The 13,844-nt window shown below is 52.4% G+C and overlaps 1 long non-coding RNA gene across 1 annotated transcript in view; it reads right to left on the minus strand.

The window, feature by feature from the left end:
- LOC119091241 (uncharacterized) overlaps nucleotides 1-3,281 on the minus strand; it is a 37,412-nt gene extending 34,131 nt beyond the window's left edge. Inside the window, exons 1-2 of the long non-coding RNA XR_005093388.1 lie at nucleotides 3,139-3,281; nucleotides 1,362-1,480 (exon numbers count right to left, since the gene is read on the minus strand). This is a non-coding gene — a long non-coding RNA (uncharacterized LOC119091241). The remainder of the gene's footprint in view (nucleotides 1-1,361; nucleotides 1,481-3,138) is intronic.
- Between the last annotated feature and the right edge of the window lie 10,563 nt (nucleotides 3,282-13,844).

Genomic DNA, 13,844 nt, shown 5'->3' on the forward strand with positions numbered 1-13,844 from the left:
ATACCACACGCCGTTCTTAGATCCGAGGGATTGGGCTGTGAAAAATTACACAGCTGTATCGTTACTTTGTATACGTTCGGCGTCACACTACACGGGTTTGCCTGGTTAGATGTTGGCCAGTAACACAAGCAGGGACACAGAAACATACATAGATTGCACACTGCAGAGGTTTCTGTTTTCGGAACCTTCGCGGGAGTTTTGACCACTAGCTTGCTGTCGAGATGTCCGCGCAGTACGCACGCGTACAGCCTCCGGCAAACCGAGCGGGGCCGTTTCCTCTGGGAGGGTTGCAGAACCGAACCGACTATCGTGACTTTTTAAAGACAGACTGTCCCCTTAACCCAGTGCCGCGGGTTATGGTCGACACTGCGTTCATCGTACGGAAGGATGATCGCTTTCCAACTGCCGCCACCCCCTTGGCGGGGAAAACCCTACCGACGTCAGGCTTGAACCGAAGGTATGCCATCTGCCCAATCATGTCCATTACCCAACTGCACCAACTAGACGACCATGCGTGCAGCCCAGAGCAACAGAACACTGTACATCACTGTTCGTTGTTGCCAACATCCACCCAAAACATTTGCGTTTTTCGTCATAATTTGATAACTGTTGCCAAAATTGCGAATAACTGTACGCTGATAAATCTGCTAGACCAAGCCGCACTCTTAGCTCGCCAATTGTCAAGCCATGCGTCTATGAACTGCCGCGCAAATGCTACATCGGTTTTTGCGATCCATTTGCGGTTTTCAATTTTGTTCTTCGAAACAGGTTTTTGACGCATTGATAACACTTGTTGGCACGGGCTGTCAATCCAGTCTGCTTCCATTAGCTAAGTTTTATGCATCACCTATGTAATAACGACTATAACTCCCGAGCCCGTTATCGCCTGGCTCGTTACCCGCGCAAAGCCGTCCTGTGTCAACAGCGTGCGGGAGCAGCCATTTCGATCCTCCACCCACAGCAGCATTTCACAATGGATGAAAAACATGGCAAAACCAGACTGGTGGTGGTTGACCACACCACTTTTACATGCAGTATGTGGTTGTGGTTCCTAAAAGTGCCCGATATAACTTGTCACTGACAAGCATATGAAAAAAGGAAAACTGTGCACTTATCATATGCTTTGTGCCCCTGTACCCAGCAGACTTTTATCATGTGGGCTTCACCTAAAGTTAACATGATGAACACAGTTCAACTTCAGACCACAGCCATATACCAACCAGTTTGAATCATCTGAATCCACGCAGTGGCCTAGACACACCAACTTGGAGCACTACTGGTGTGACACTCAACAGGTGGCCCACTCTACTGGTGAGACACATGCTGCCACCTGTTGAGCGCTGGCGGAGCTCGTGACTCACCCGACCCGATCCTTGTAGAGACGGTCACGCCGGTCCTCGGCGTCCTGGTCTGTGTCGCTGCTTGAGTCACGGTACGAGCTATACCCTCGCCTCGAGTCCATCATGGACACAACCTGCAACTGCAACAGCAGGTGCACTTGGTCATCAATCTTCATCACCACCTGCACACCTGGCCTTGCTGTGAAGCCACTCAGTAAACATTACACAGCATAGTTCTGCTTTAAAGGAAAAGGCAGGACAGAGAAATTAATGCTTGGAGTTGAGCAAAATATGAAATTAATCCTTCACACCTTCATCACTGTGCCAGGGATAAATGTTCTTGCTGCCCATTAAACACAACTGAATTAATGATAATATAAATTGCATGGAAAAGCATCTCAAAGGTCATGCCACCAAGGCTTTATGACAACTTACAGCAGCTGAGGCTATATGGTGCCTCCTGCACTCACCCTGGCAGGAGGGGCAGACTAGATGCACATCTTAACCCATGGGAAATAAGCTTTATCTACTAACCCTGAATTAATTAAATTTGTAAGCATATCAAAATGCTTGTATTACACACAAGCATGGGAGTCTATAAAATCTTAATATCTGAACAAGCATCTCAAACACTTATATTGCACCCTAGCATGGGTCTGGAGACTTAAATGAGCAACTGCAATTGACATGTTATAGCATTTATCAAATGAATGTCTTTTTCCAGAATTTATATGAGCACTCAATGCCAACAGGTGTGATACCATGTCAAAATAGTAACAAGTGATCATACATCATCACAACCATTATCATACTTACCAGTTCTTTGATCCATTTTACTACCAAGTCAATGTGGACATTTTGTACATGTCATGGAAACAGCCAGCAACTTCTGCCAACATACCACCTGTATTTTCAGTCAGGTTGCTAAATTCTGATTGACTAGCCTTGTTTGGAACACGGTTGTAAAAGCCTTAAAATTGTGTCACCCAGTGACTGAAAGAATACTTTTCAGAGATTTTTGACAAAGGAATCTAGCAACCAATTTAGGAGCATGTTACAACTGGCATGGTCAAAATACTCCCTTGCATCTAAGAAACAAATACACTGCTCTGCATACTTTGCATAAGTCAATAATCTCTTCCAGCCCATATGTGCCTTACCCTATATATGCTTTAGTTTGAAGCCAAATTGGTTGACAGACCTAGCACAAGATGTTGAAACTTATTTGTTTCCAAGATTAACTCAAATTACTTCTTCACCAGTCTGTAATGCAGGTCAGTATTTGACTTTAAGAGAACAGTTTTCCACTTCCCTCTTGGCAATCAGGACCACATCATAGAAGCTACCAAATTGTGATGTATGTCATGAATGAGGAGTGTGCCTGAGTACACTCAACCAGAGTACTGGAATCACATGACCAACACATTTCCGCACATCTTCCTGTGCATCTGAATTACTATCTTTCAAAATAGTGTATGCACATCAAAATGAGTAGATTCAAAATATGCTGTTGCTCAACACTACACAACAAACCCGAAATATTTCCAGAAGGCTAGAGGTGCTAAGATGCATGATTTTGAGCCCTATGCCTGTCACAAAGTCATGCATTTTCCCCACATCAGGAGAATACTACGTACAAATATTCTTACACACGCAACGACATTCGGAATTTTGCAAAATTAGAACTCAGATTCGAAATTCATCAAAGAAAAATTGCTACGAACCAGTACATGTCGAGGCATCGGATCCGTCTGACAAAGCACGCTTTCAACACATACGTGGGATTCAAACGGATTACCTGTGTCAGCAATGTCCTGAAACTTGAGGTACAATATCTTGCCCTTTAATCCGTCCCCAAAATGTGTCAGCTACCTCACACTACAACGCAGATCCTCAACTAACACACTCGCCCAAGGCCGAAACTCTGTCCACAAACTGCAAGAATCGGATGGGTCAGCTGGCTTAGTAGGAAGCTTGTCTGGTAGATGTGCAGGGCCGTGATCTAGTTGAAAAGGAATAGGGCTGCTAAAGCATGAAACTTTTGTTAAACACAAATCTTCGAAAAGGCGTGCATAAGAGGTTTTCCCTTTAAGGAATGGCGAGGGAGATAATTTTTTACTCAGCTTGGTATGCTCACCTCCGATTTGTCTTGTGTCTTCCTACTTCTCATATGAAATCCTGAATGTGCTCCTGCTCTCTGAGATGTATCTCGTCTCCTTTCAACCACGTACCGGCTCAGTCGACCATCTGTACTACTTTTTAGTGGGTAGAAAATCATCACGCTATTCCGTTTCTGCGACACCGGTATTATCAGAAATCAAGGGTCTTTCCCTCGGTGCACTGAAGCCCACTGGGCGGCGAAGGGCAGTGACGCAGGCAGGGGCACAGGGATCCGTGCCCCGCCCCCCTCCCCCAGGTTCCGATTTGAGGGCCCGAAGGGCCCGAAAGGCCGGACAGAAGCACTCAGGGGTCCCGGCCTGCAGGGCCGAGTACTCCAATACCAGCCAGATAGCCGCGCGCGTTAATCAGGCCCCACCCCCACTCCCTGAGTCAATAAGGGCTCATATGTCGACCAGCTACCGCTAGCGACGAACAGTCGGCTTCGTGTCAGCATAGCCTGAGGGCTCATTTCTCAAGCAGGCACAAAGGCGGAGCAAGCGATTTACATTCGTCGGCGCCCCAGCGCCTATCGCGGGCCAGGGCCCCACAGCGCCTAACAGAGCGCAATGAGGCCCTGTGTTGGCAGTGTTCGGAGCCTTTAAGCCCCCTCGGCATGGTCTATAGGGGGGGGGGGGAGGGGTATGGTTCCGTGCCTCCAGCCACCCTCTACATCCGCCACCGGCTCGAGCAGCCTAATGAGATCCGCAGAGAATGAGAGCAGAGAGAGAGAATGAGATCTTAGCGAGATCCGCCAAGAACACAGGACCACCCATTCAAATAACAAATACTCACGACACAATACGTAAGGCTTGGAACGATCGAGTGTGTCCGAGCAGGTTGACATATAGGGCCTGCGTCAAGAGCGTAGGGTCCTCCATTCAAGTGGGAAGCCCCCAAGACCCAATAAACAGGGCCCCGAATGATCGAGTGTGTCAGAGCAGGCTAACACACAGGCTCACCGTCAAGAGCGTGGGGCCCTCCATTTGAATAGAAAGTACCCAAGACCCAATGTAGAGGGCCCCTAAATGATCGAGTGTGCCTGAGCAGATTATGAGATGACCCCGACAGGAGTGTAGGGGCCAAAATTCAAACACCAAGACCCAATGTACGTGGCCCTCGAACACTTCAGCGTGGCCGAGGAGGAGAACAGATGGGTTTGCGACAAGTGCGTGGGGTTCTCTATCCAGATAGGAAGTACTGACAATGTGGAGGGCCCCCGAATAATCGAGTGCGCCCGAGTAAGTTAGCAGATGGGCCCCAACAAGAGCGTAGGGCCTTCCGTTCAAATATGAAGTACCCACAACGTGATGTAGAGGTCACTGAATAATCGAGTGCGCCAGAGCAGATAAACAGACAGGGCCTGGAAAAGAGCGGGGGAACCTCCATTCAAATAGGAAGCACCCAAAACCAGATGTAGAGGTCCTCAACGACCGAATGGGCCCGAACATCTTATCAGAAGGGCCGACGAAAGCGTAAGAAACTCCATTCAAATAATAAGTACCCAGAACCTAGTGCGGAGTGCCCCCGAAAGATGGAGCGTACCTGAGGAGGCTATCACATAGCTCCGATGGGAGCGCAGAGCTCCTCTAAATTCAAACACCGAGACCCAATGTGCAATCCAGCAAACCCCGAGCAATCCAGTGTGGCCGAGGGAACGAACAAAGGGGGTCCCCGACAAGTGCGTAAGGACCCCCATTCAAATAGGACGTGCCCAAGGCCCAATGAAGAGGGCCCCCGAACGATCGAAAGCGCCCGAGCAGGTTATCAGATAGGCCCCCACCAACGGGTAGCCCCCCCCCCTCCCCCCATTCAGATAAGAAGTACCTAAGACGCAGTGTGCAGGGTCCCCGAACGACCGAGTGTGTGCAAGCAGGCTATCAGATGGGCCCCCGACAAGAGCGTAGGGCCCTAAGCAAGTGACAAAAAAATTGGAAGCCCCCTAGACCAATGTAGAGGGCCCTTGAGCACATCGCGAGTATGTCAGTAGGTTAACCGAGACACATAGAGGGCCGCTGAGCAGCCGAGAGTACGCCGGCAGGTTAACATATGGAGCCCGGCTATAGTCCGCAGGGCCTTTCTGGCGAATGAAAAGAATCCGTGGAAGACCCTTTGATTGACAAGAATCCCCTGTCACGCTAGCAGGAAGGGCCCAGCAACAGCATAGGGCCCTCCGAGCAAATGCAAAAAAAAATCAAGGGCAACGTGAAAGGCTTCTTAACAATCGGAATGCCCCTGCAAGTGGGCATGTAGATCCACCAGAAACAGCATAGGGCCCCTAGATAGTGTAATAAAGCCTGGGGTTCCCAAGTCACAACTTTTTCAGTCACTGAAGTTGTTTTGGTTTTTTTACTTCACGTGGGCCCTTCATTTTCGCTTGCAACTATTCTTGGTCATCCAGAGATGCTCAACTTGTTGACGCTGCCGCGACCACTACGGGAACCGCAGGTGGCGATACCGGTGCTCCGGCGATCACCGTTGCGGGCGACGAAGTCGTTGGCGACGACGGGTCAGCCAGGGTCAGCGACGAGAAGATTTGCAAAGTTCACGAGGCCTCTGGGCTCCCGGGTGTGCGGCGCACTCTGTACTTTTGTCGCCGAGCTGGACTGAGTGCGACGAAGCGAGTGGTACGCGACCTAGTGCGAGTCTGTCAGCAATGTCAATCCATCGACCCCGCCACCGTGTGGTGGGAGCGGGGCGAGCTGGCAGTGAGCGACAACTGGCGGCGACAAAGTACGGATATAACTCACGTCGGTGCCGCGCATTACCGTACGCTCGTCGATTGCGGACCGCCGAAGTGCGCTGTGTGGTGACGTCTGGGGAGGCAGGACAGTGCCAGCGTCATCGAGCAGCTGGAGCAAATGTTCTGTGAGAGAGGAGCACCGACGGAACTGTTGACCGACAACGCGACAGTTTTCCGCAGACACACCTTTGGAGACTTTGCCGGGCGGTGGCCGTTGTCGTGATTCGGCTCGGAAGTGCACACCAGGCATCCGGGAACGGCGTAGTGGAGCGCTGTCACCGTATGGTGAAGCGGATGGTGGCCCGCATCAGCTGCCTCGTGCTGGACACCGTGTACTGATATAACGTCACGCCTAACGACAATGTGAGTGCCGGTACGGCGCCGGTGAACGTTCTCTACGCGTATGAGGTGAGAGTCCGCGGCATTGATAAGAAAGAGCATGATCCCGGGACTGTGACATGTCGATTCAGTGTCGGCGACCAGGTGTGGATTCGCGACCCAAGTCGCAGATGCGACGCCCCTAGCGCGGCTGGAACCGTGACGCACGTGGTGTCGCCTCTAGCGGTTGAAAGAGACGGGGTACCACACCACGTGCGTGACTTGCTAGCAGGCGGCGCCCCGACGCGGGTAACGCCAGCTGAGGAGACCAGGCCGAGCATTCAGGTAGGCGATGAAGACGCCGACGACTGCGGCTGCTGGTCGGTACGGCGGGGAGGCGACGGCCAAATCGAAATACCGCCGGTAGCGGCAGACGGAGCAGTCCGCGACGAGACGCGGGTGGAGGCAGCGGGCGGTCCCCCGAGGAAGAAGAGGTGATCGACAGGGGCGAGGAAAGAGAGGGCACTCCTGCGGGAAAGCCCAGCAGGAATCGCTGGCTAGTCAGACTGCGCGTCCGCGACTTGTGCGACGAGTGTTGATCCGTTCTGCGGCGTTCGCGCGGGATCTGGGGGGGAGCGTGAGCTGCTAATTAAGTTTATGATTAAAGATCAGCGAAGTGGGCGCAAGGGGCGAGCAACGCCACGAAAGGTTTCTTGTGCAGTGTTGTGTGGGCAGGACGGCGCGGGAGCGTGCAGCGAGGGGACCGGTGGGTTAGGAGGCTTGGGCGGCAGGGTTTTTTAGTGGAACTGCGCACGCTGTTGGAGGACAATAGAAGTGACGTTCTGTGTGGCTCAGAATACATGACTTTTTGAGGCCCGTTAGCTGTATTTTGCGCAACATTCAGTGCGTAATGGCCGGCAAATGATACTTTAATGCAACTGAACTCCCGAAACAAAAAAGTTTAATGGTTATGCCGGATTGCATTAAATTTGTCCTGTTTGTGGTTTATCGCACTGAGATTATATTGCAACGGTTTCTGAGACACTCGGCTCCAGGTGACAATGCAGAGGGCTCCAAATTTCGTCGGTGACGGAAAATATACCTTTTTCACCCCTGTGTTCGGTATTTGGTCAGAATCGATTGGTGGTACAAGTAGTTTGAGCTAGCGCTCTCACATGTATTGGTAAAAAGAACTCGACGCCAGGCGTCGCAGTCTCCCTGCGCCGTGCGGGGTCGGCCCTGCGGTTAACATTAAGTTGTGGCCAAAACGTGGCGCGAATGGTGCCACATTTGAAAAAAGTACCTTTGAACGCTTTTAGACACCAAATCGCATATTTAGAGATGTTCCGGACGCATATTTTACCCGTGCGGTTTTTAGACTGATGACAATAACGTATTGGCCTTTACAGCACCGCGAGGTGGTGCTGGAAAGGTTGTGGTCTGGTCCTGGAACTGGAAAGGTTGGTAAAATGTATAATTCCGTCTTGCTGTAACTGGCAATCTGCCCAGAGGACAATCCCGAAGTTTTAAACAAGTCTCGCCCGGTATAATTTTTTAACCGCATGAATTAATGTTCAATGACATTAAGCAACACATCTTACCATGGGTATTGTTGCGCGCTCGGCGCCCGCCCCCTGGCGTTACTTGCAATGGCCAACGCTGTTCGCTTTTGCGAAAAGTGCGACCCAAGCCATCGCTATCCTTGGTACGCGAGATGACGGGCGTGCCATTGGGGCTTTATGACGCACTCAGCTGCTGGGGTCATGCGGCGCCGCCAGCCTCTCACCCTGGCAGGAAGGGTGGGCACCGTGGGGAATCGAACCCCGTACCTGTAATTTCCCAGACCTGCAGTTAGGCGTGTTAACCACTACACTTTCGGCACACGGCGCGCAGCCCAAACCTTTTGATGGTCTGCGTTTCACTAGTCGATTCTGCAAAACAGTGAACGTTCTCAGGGAAACGTGGGATGGCCTTGTGTGTTTTTTACTCATTTCGTCCCACTCCACTCAACACTAATGAGACCCCTTATTTCTTTCCGGTATAGGGCACTTCTGAAGCATAACTCGACGAGGCACATTGTTGTTCCCGGCCAAGGGCTGATGGGCCATTCTGTCCCACCGCGGTGTGTCTTCCGGCTGTCACTCTGGTGACGACGGGCGGCATCCTCCGATCTGGGCGGCCGATCTGGGGGCCTTTAGAAGGATACATCATATCTTTTTGGTCCGCTGCCTGACACGGGAGGCCTTCGGAACCACGCAGTTAACCCCAGATCGACGCATGAACCGTCATCAACGTAACGACATCCCTACTCGCCGCAAGTGGTCAAATGATGGGCACATATACTCCACTTGGGCTTAACGGGCCCATACTGGAGTAGGGTCGGAGCGTCCACCGCTCGGTACTGGGGGCACCAACTGTCAAAGGACTTTTCTAGTACCTCAATGTGAGCACTCGTTTTAATTTTTCCGTTTCCTTTGACTGCCGGAGGGTCTCCACTAACGCAAAAGACCTCCTGTCATTCGGGCTCATCGTTTCTGTTGAGCCCATCTTCCTCTGACCGAATTGGGCCCTCTTGCTGATATAGAATGCCCTATTAGGCACTGTAGGCCCCTGAACAATACAGGAGCCCAGCCATTGTAAATCGTGGGCCCGGCTTTGTCCCTGCTTGCGAAATGAGCCTCTAGAGCTCAGACAAACACGGAAGCGGTTGTTCGTTGTTTGTGATCTCTGGTCTAAATAGAGGAACGCTCTGTCTCTGGGGTCCCTATTGGTGCAAGAGATAATCTTACTGACATTTGAGATTACAGCCCTGTGGACGGGGTCCTTAATGTGACCTACAGCCAGCCGCTCGGGCCCCTGAGCCATCCCTTGATCTTTGGTCTCGAGAGACCCTTCGGGTTCTCTTCGGGCCTCCTCAAACACCGTTCCGACTCGGGGCCACTTGCCGCCACAGGTCGGCGTTGTGGCACCTAACCGACACAGGAGTCCCTCATTGCGCCAGGGACGCCGGATATTTCAGATTGCTGACCCCGGCCTCCTCTCTGCTTGGGTAAAGGGTCTCAGGGGCTTAGACGGACATGGAGACGACTGTTCGGTGTTCGTGATCTCTGACCGACTTATACACCCGCATCGTCTCAGGGGTTCCTCAAACGTTGCAAAAAGATCACTGACTGATATTTCAAGTCTCTACCTTTCGGGCTGCGATTTTTTATGTGACCTACAGCCAGTACTTCGGTTCGTTATGCCCTCCTACCTGGCCTTTGATCGTCGGCTCCGGTGGGCCCCTCTTCGGGCCTCATCAAACAATGTCTTTGGTCGGCGCGGGGCCCCTTGTAAGCACAGAATCCTCTGTAAGACGCTGTGGGCCCCTAACAGGCCCCGACCAGTGTAAATTACTGGCCCCAGCTTTGTAGCTGATTGGTAAGTGGGCCTTCAGGCCCACACCGATTCGGAACCAACTGTGTGGTGCTGGTGGTGCCTGGCTCACATATAGGTTCATATCGACTCAGGAGTTCCCGATCGGCGCAAAGGATCCTCTGACCGTTATTTGGGCGTTCGTTTTCGCAGGTCGGGTCCCTGTTCAAGACTCTGACCAGCTCTTTATGCCCTTACACCGTCCAATCGGGCCCTCGATCGTCGGCCCTGTGGGACACTGCAAAGTAGTGGGCAGTGATTTACACTGGTCGGGGCCCCTGCATCTTTTAGGAGCCAACAATGCCTAGCAGGGATCTTGTTTTTGCAAGGGGCCTCGAGCCGCCCAAGGACAGTGGTCAATGAGGCCCGAAGAGGACCCGAGCGGCCCACCGGAACCGATGATCAAGGGCCCGATGGGAGGGCATGAGAGCCCAAAGGGCTGGCCGTAGGTCACATCAAGAACTGCGACTCGTCGCGACCTGAAATATCAATCAGAGGCTCTCTTGTATTGTTTGGGGACCCCGAGACAATACGGGTGCCTTAGTCGGCCAAAGACCACCAACATCTAACAGTTGGCTCCCTGTCAATCTGAATCGTGGGGCCCATTTTCCAATCAGGAGTAAGGCGGGAGGCCACCATTTGCATTGGTCTGGGTCCCTAAAACAGTTTTCCGGGCCCCTATATCCGCCAATAGTGGCTAACAGGTGTCATGTGTGGGCTAGTGGCCTCTAGTCGATCACAGGTTTTGTTTGAGGAGGTCCGAAAAGGGCTAGAGGGGTCCGTCGAGACTGAAGGTCAGGGGCCTGAGTGGAATGCTGAGGAGCCCGAAGAGCTGGCCGCAGGTCACAATAATAACGCCCCCCTCGCCACTCCCCCACTGGTGATACCGTGATGTCAATTTCAGTCAGAGGGCCTCTTGCATCGATTGGGGGAGAGCACCAATACCGAACAGTCGGCTGCTCTCGGTCTGAGCCCTGGGGATCCATTTCCCAAGCGCGAGCAAGGGACTTGCATCAGCCGGGGTCGCTGGAACCATGAGGGTGTCGGTCAGGTGTTCACAGTGCCTAACAGGGGGTGCTGTATCGGCAAGTGGCCCCGGTCGCTAGAATCCGTCTTTGCGGGGGTCCTAAGACTGGCCCAAATGATCCTTCTGGACCAACGATCAAGGACCTGGTCAGACCAGGGCCCGGCCCCATCCACATTGCCGTGACGTGAAATATCAGTGAGATGGTATCCATCAGGGCCCTATTATTAGGGTTTGATATCCATATTTTAGAGGACCTCGACACGGAGCCAAACAGTCGGTTCCATGTATACCTGAGCCCTTGGGACATATTTTCCAAGCAGGAACAAGGCCGGGGCCCGTGATTTGCAATGTTCAGGGTCCCTGACACAATGAGGGGCTCCCGTGCCGGTCAGAGGCCACGGTGCCTAACATGGGTCCTGCAGTGGCACGTGTCTCCGAGTCGGGCTGGGGGGGGGGGGGGGGGGGGTGATGGGCTCAATCAGGAGCCGAAGGGTCTTTGAAGACCAAAGACTGAAAGACTGAAGTGCCTGAAGGGATGACTGTAGGTCACATCAAGAACCTCCGCCCGCAGGATTCTGATCTCAAATGTCGATTAGATGGCCTCTTGCACTGATGGGGACTCCCTGAGACAGAGCATTTCTCTATTTCGGCTAGAGACCACCAACACTAAACAGTCCGCTCCGTATCGGTCTGAGCTCTGGGAGCCATTTTCCAAGCTGTGAAAAGGCCGGTCCCGCGATGGGCATTGGTCGGGGCCCCTGCAACAATGCGTGGCTTCCGTATCGGTCAGGGGCCCACAATGCCTAATAGGGTGTCCTGTGTCCACCAAGGCCTCGAATCGATCAAGGGATCGTTCGCTGAACAGGAACGGGACGGGATCCCAAATGCCAGAGGACCTCTTGCGTTGACTGAGGCCCAAATATGAGAACATATGATGAGAGGTGATGTTAATATAGTGGAAGGACTCTGTGTCAGTCAGTCCCCCCCCCCCCCCCCCCAGTACCGAACGGTGTGTCCTCCAGCTCAATGCCAGCCGTAGGACCGTTAAACCAACCTGGAGTCAATCAACAATTATAGGACCACGTGCGGCGATTAGGAACCTTGTTGCGACAGTAAGGGTTCCTACGTCGATCTAGGGCCAACTGTATGGGCCAAAAGGCCTCTCGCGCCAGGGAGGGACCAATGTGGCATGATGTATCTCTCTAAGGTCCTCTAGTTCGACCAGGATATCCTGTCCCTTGTCACCGGAGTGACAGGCGAAAGGCACCCGCCGTGGGATGGAAAGGCCTTTCAGCCCTGGGAGACCAGACGCCGAGCCTTAGCCAGCGCAGGGACCCCTCTGCAGGGACCCCTTGGCAGGGACCCCCTGCAGGGACCCCTCTGCAGGGACCCCCTGCAGGGACCCCTCCGCAGGGACCCCTCTGCAGGGACACCTCTGTAGGGACCCCTCTGCAGGGACCCCTCCGCAGGGACCCCCTGCAGAGACCCCTCTGCAGGGACCCCTCTGCAGCAGGGACCCCTCTGCCGGGACCTCTCTGCATGGGTCCCTGCGCTGGCGCCCCCCCCCCCCCCCCCACGGCCTCTCGACCCACTTGTGGCTGGCGCTTACAGGCTGCCCTGGACAAGCGGGGCGTTGCGAGGATGCAGCATGGAAGAAGAAGTAGGATTAGAGGGGCGGATGTGCTCGAACACGCAATCTCGTCTTGCGCTACATAATACATACACGAAGTTGAACACGGTTGTTAGTTATCACATAAATTATACTTGTAATCGAGTAAGCTAAGAATAGCGCCATAACCAAGCATGTGAATACAGGTAAACACCTTAAACTCATGAATGAATGTGCAAGACCACCGCAACAAAGGGTCAAAACACGAGCACATGACGATATTGGGCTCAACAAGCGCCGCTAGTACCGCCGCGGCGCCACGGTGCCCTCCCGGGTGATTGAAGTGATGCAAGTGTATGCTAGTTGCATGGGAGGACTACGCACGGCTCATTTATTTCACCTCAACGTCGCACAAAGATTCCATGATGCTATCAAACAGTGACGTATTAAGGAGCAGTGACCAATTAAATAGACAAATTATGCAGTCAGAGCAGTCGTTTCCACTTAATTGCATACTAATGGTAAAAAGTGAGCAAGCTCGTTTCATCATATCTGGTGCTTGCTTAAAGGGAGTGTTCCACATTTATGTGGAGTTTTGAACTGAAAGTCATCTTGAAGGTCTTTTGGTGCCGTTCAAAATCCTGCTCTTTGTATGGCCCACACCCCTCTATTTGCTGATCTATACGCCCGCGAAAATGACGAGGTGTATCGGGGACATTATGTCAAAGTAACCTCGGCATTCACGTCATAATAACGCCATTAAATCCTGTCATTCCACAAGCCATACGGCGAACAGTGCCAATAAAAATATAATGGTTGCGTCACCCATATCCGACGTTGGTGAGCACGATGTCCGCATGCCACGTCAATTGGCTTTTAATCAACGCCGCGCGAGGTACGATGACGTGATCAAATAATGAATGCATTGAGAAGCATATTTACTTCACAGATAAATTGTGCCGTCTAGGGCAGTCTTTTCCACTTAAAAGGTGCCAATAGTTACCAATACTTATAGACCGCCAATATTGTAAATGCTCGGGGTCGCAAAGCCAACGACCCTGGCCCAGGCCCATGCGCCAGAGGCGTCCCTTGCGTTGGCAACACTTCGTAGGAACCGATGCAGGGCAAACATCGTCTACGCTTTCACTGCAGGAGTTGCTTTCAAACGATCATTGACACGGAGTTGGCCAATAGGGAAATGGATCTACGACGACAGTGTGACAAATCGCACGACCG

Source organism: Pollicipes pollicipes, unplaced genomic scaffold, assembly GCF_011947565.3.
Source record: "Pollicipes pollicipes isolate AB1234 unplaced genomic scaffold, Ppol_2.1 Scaffold_3447;HRSCAF=4054_pilon_pilon_pilon, whole genome shotgun sequence".
Lineage (NCBI taxonomy): Eukaryota > Metazoa > Arthropoda > Thecostraca > Pollicipedomorpha > Pollicipedidae > Pollicipes > Pollicipes pollicipes.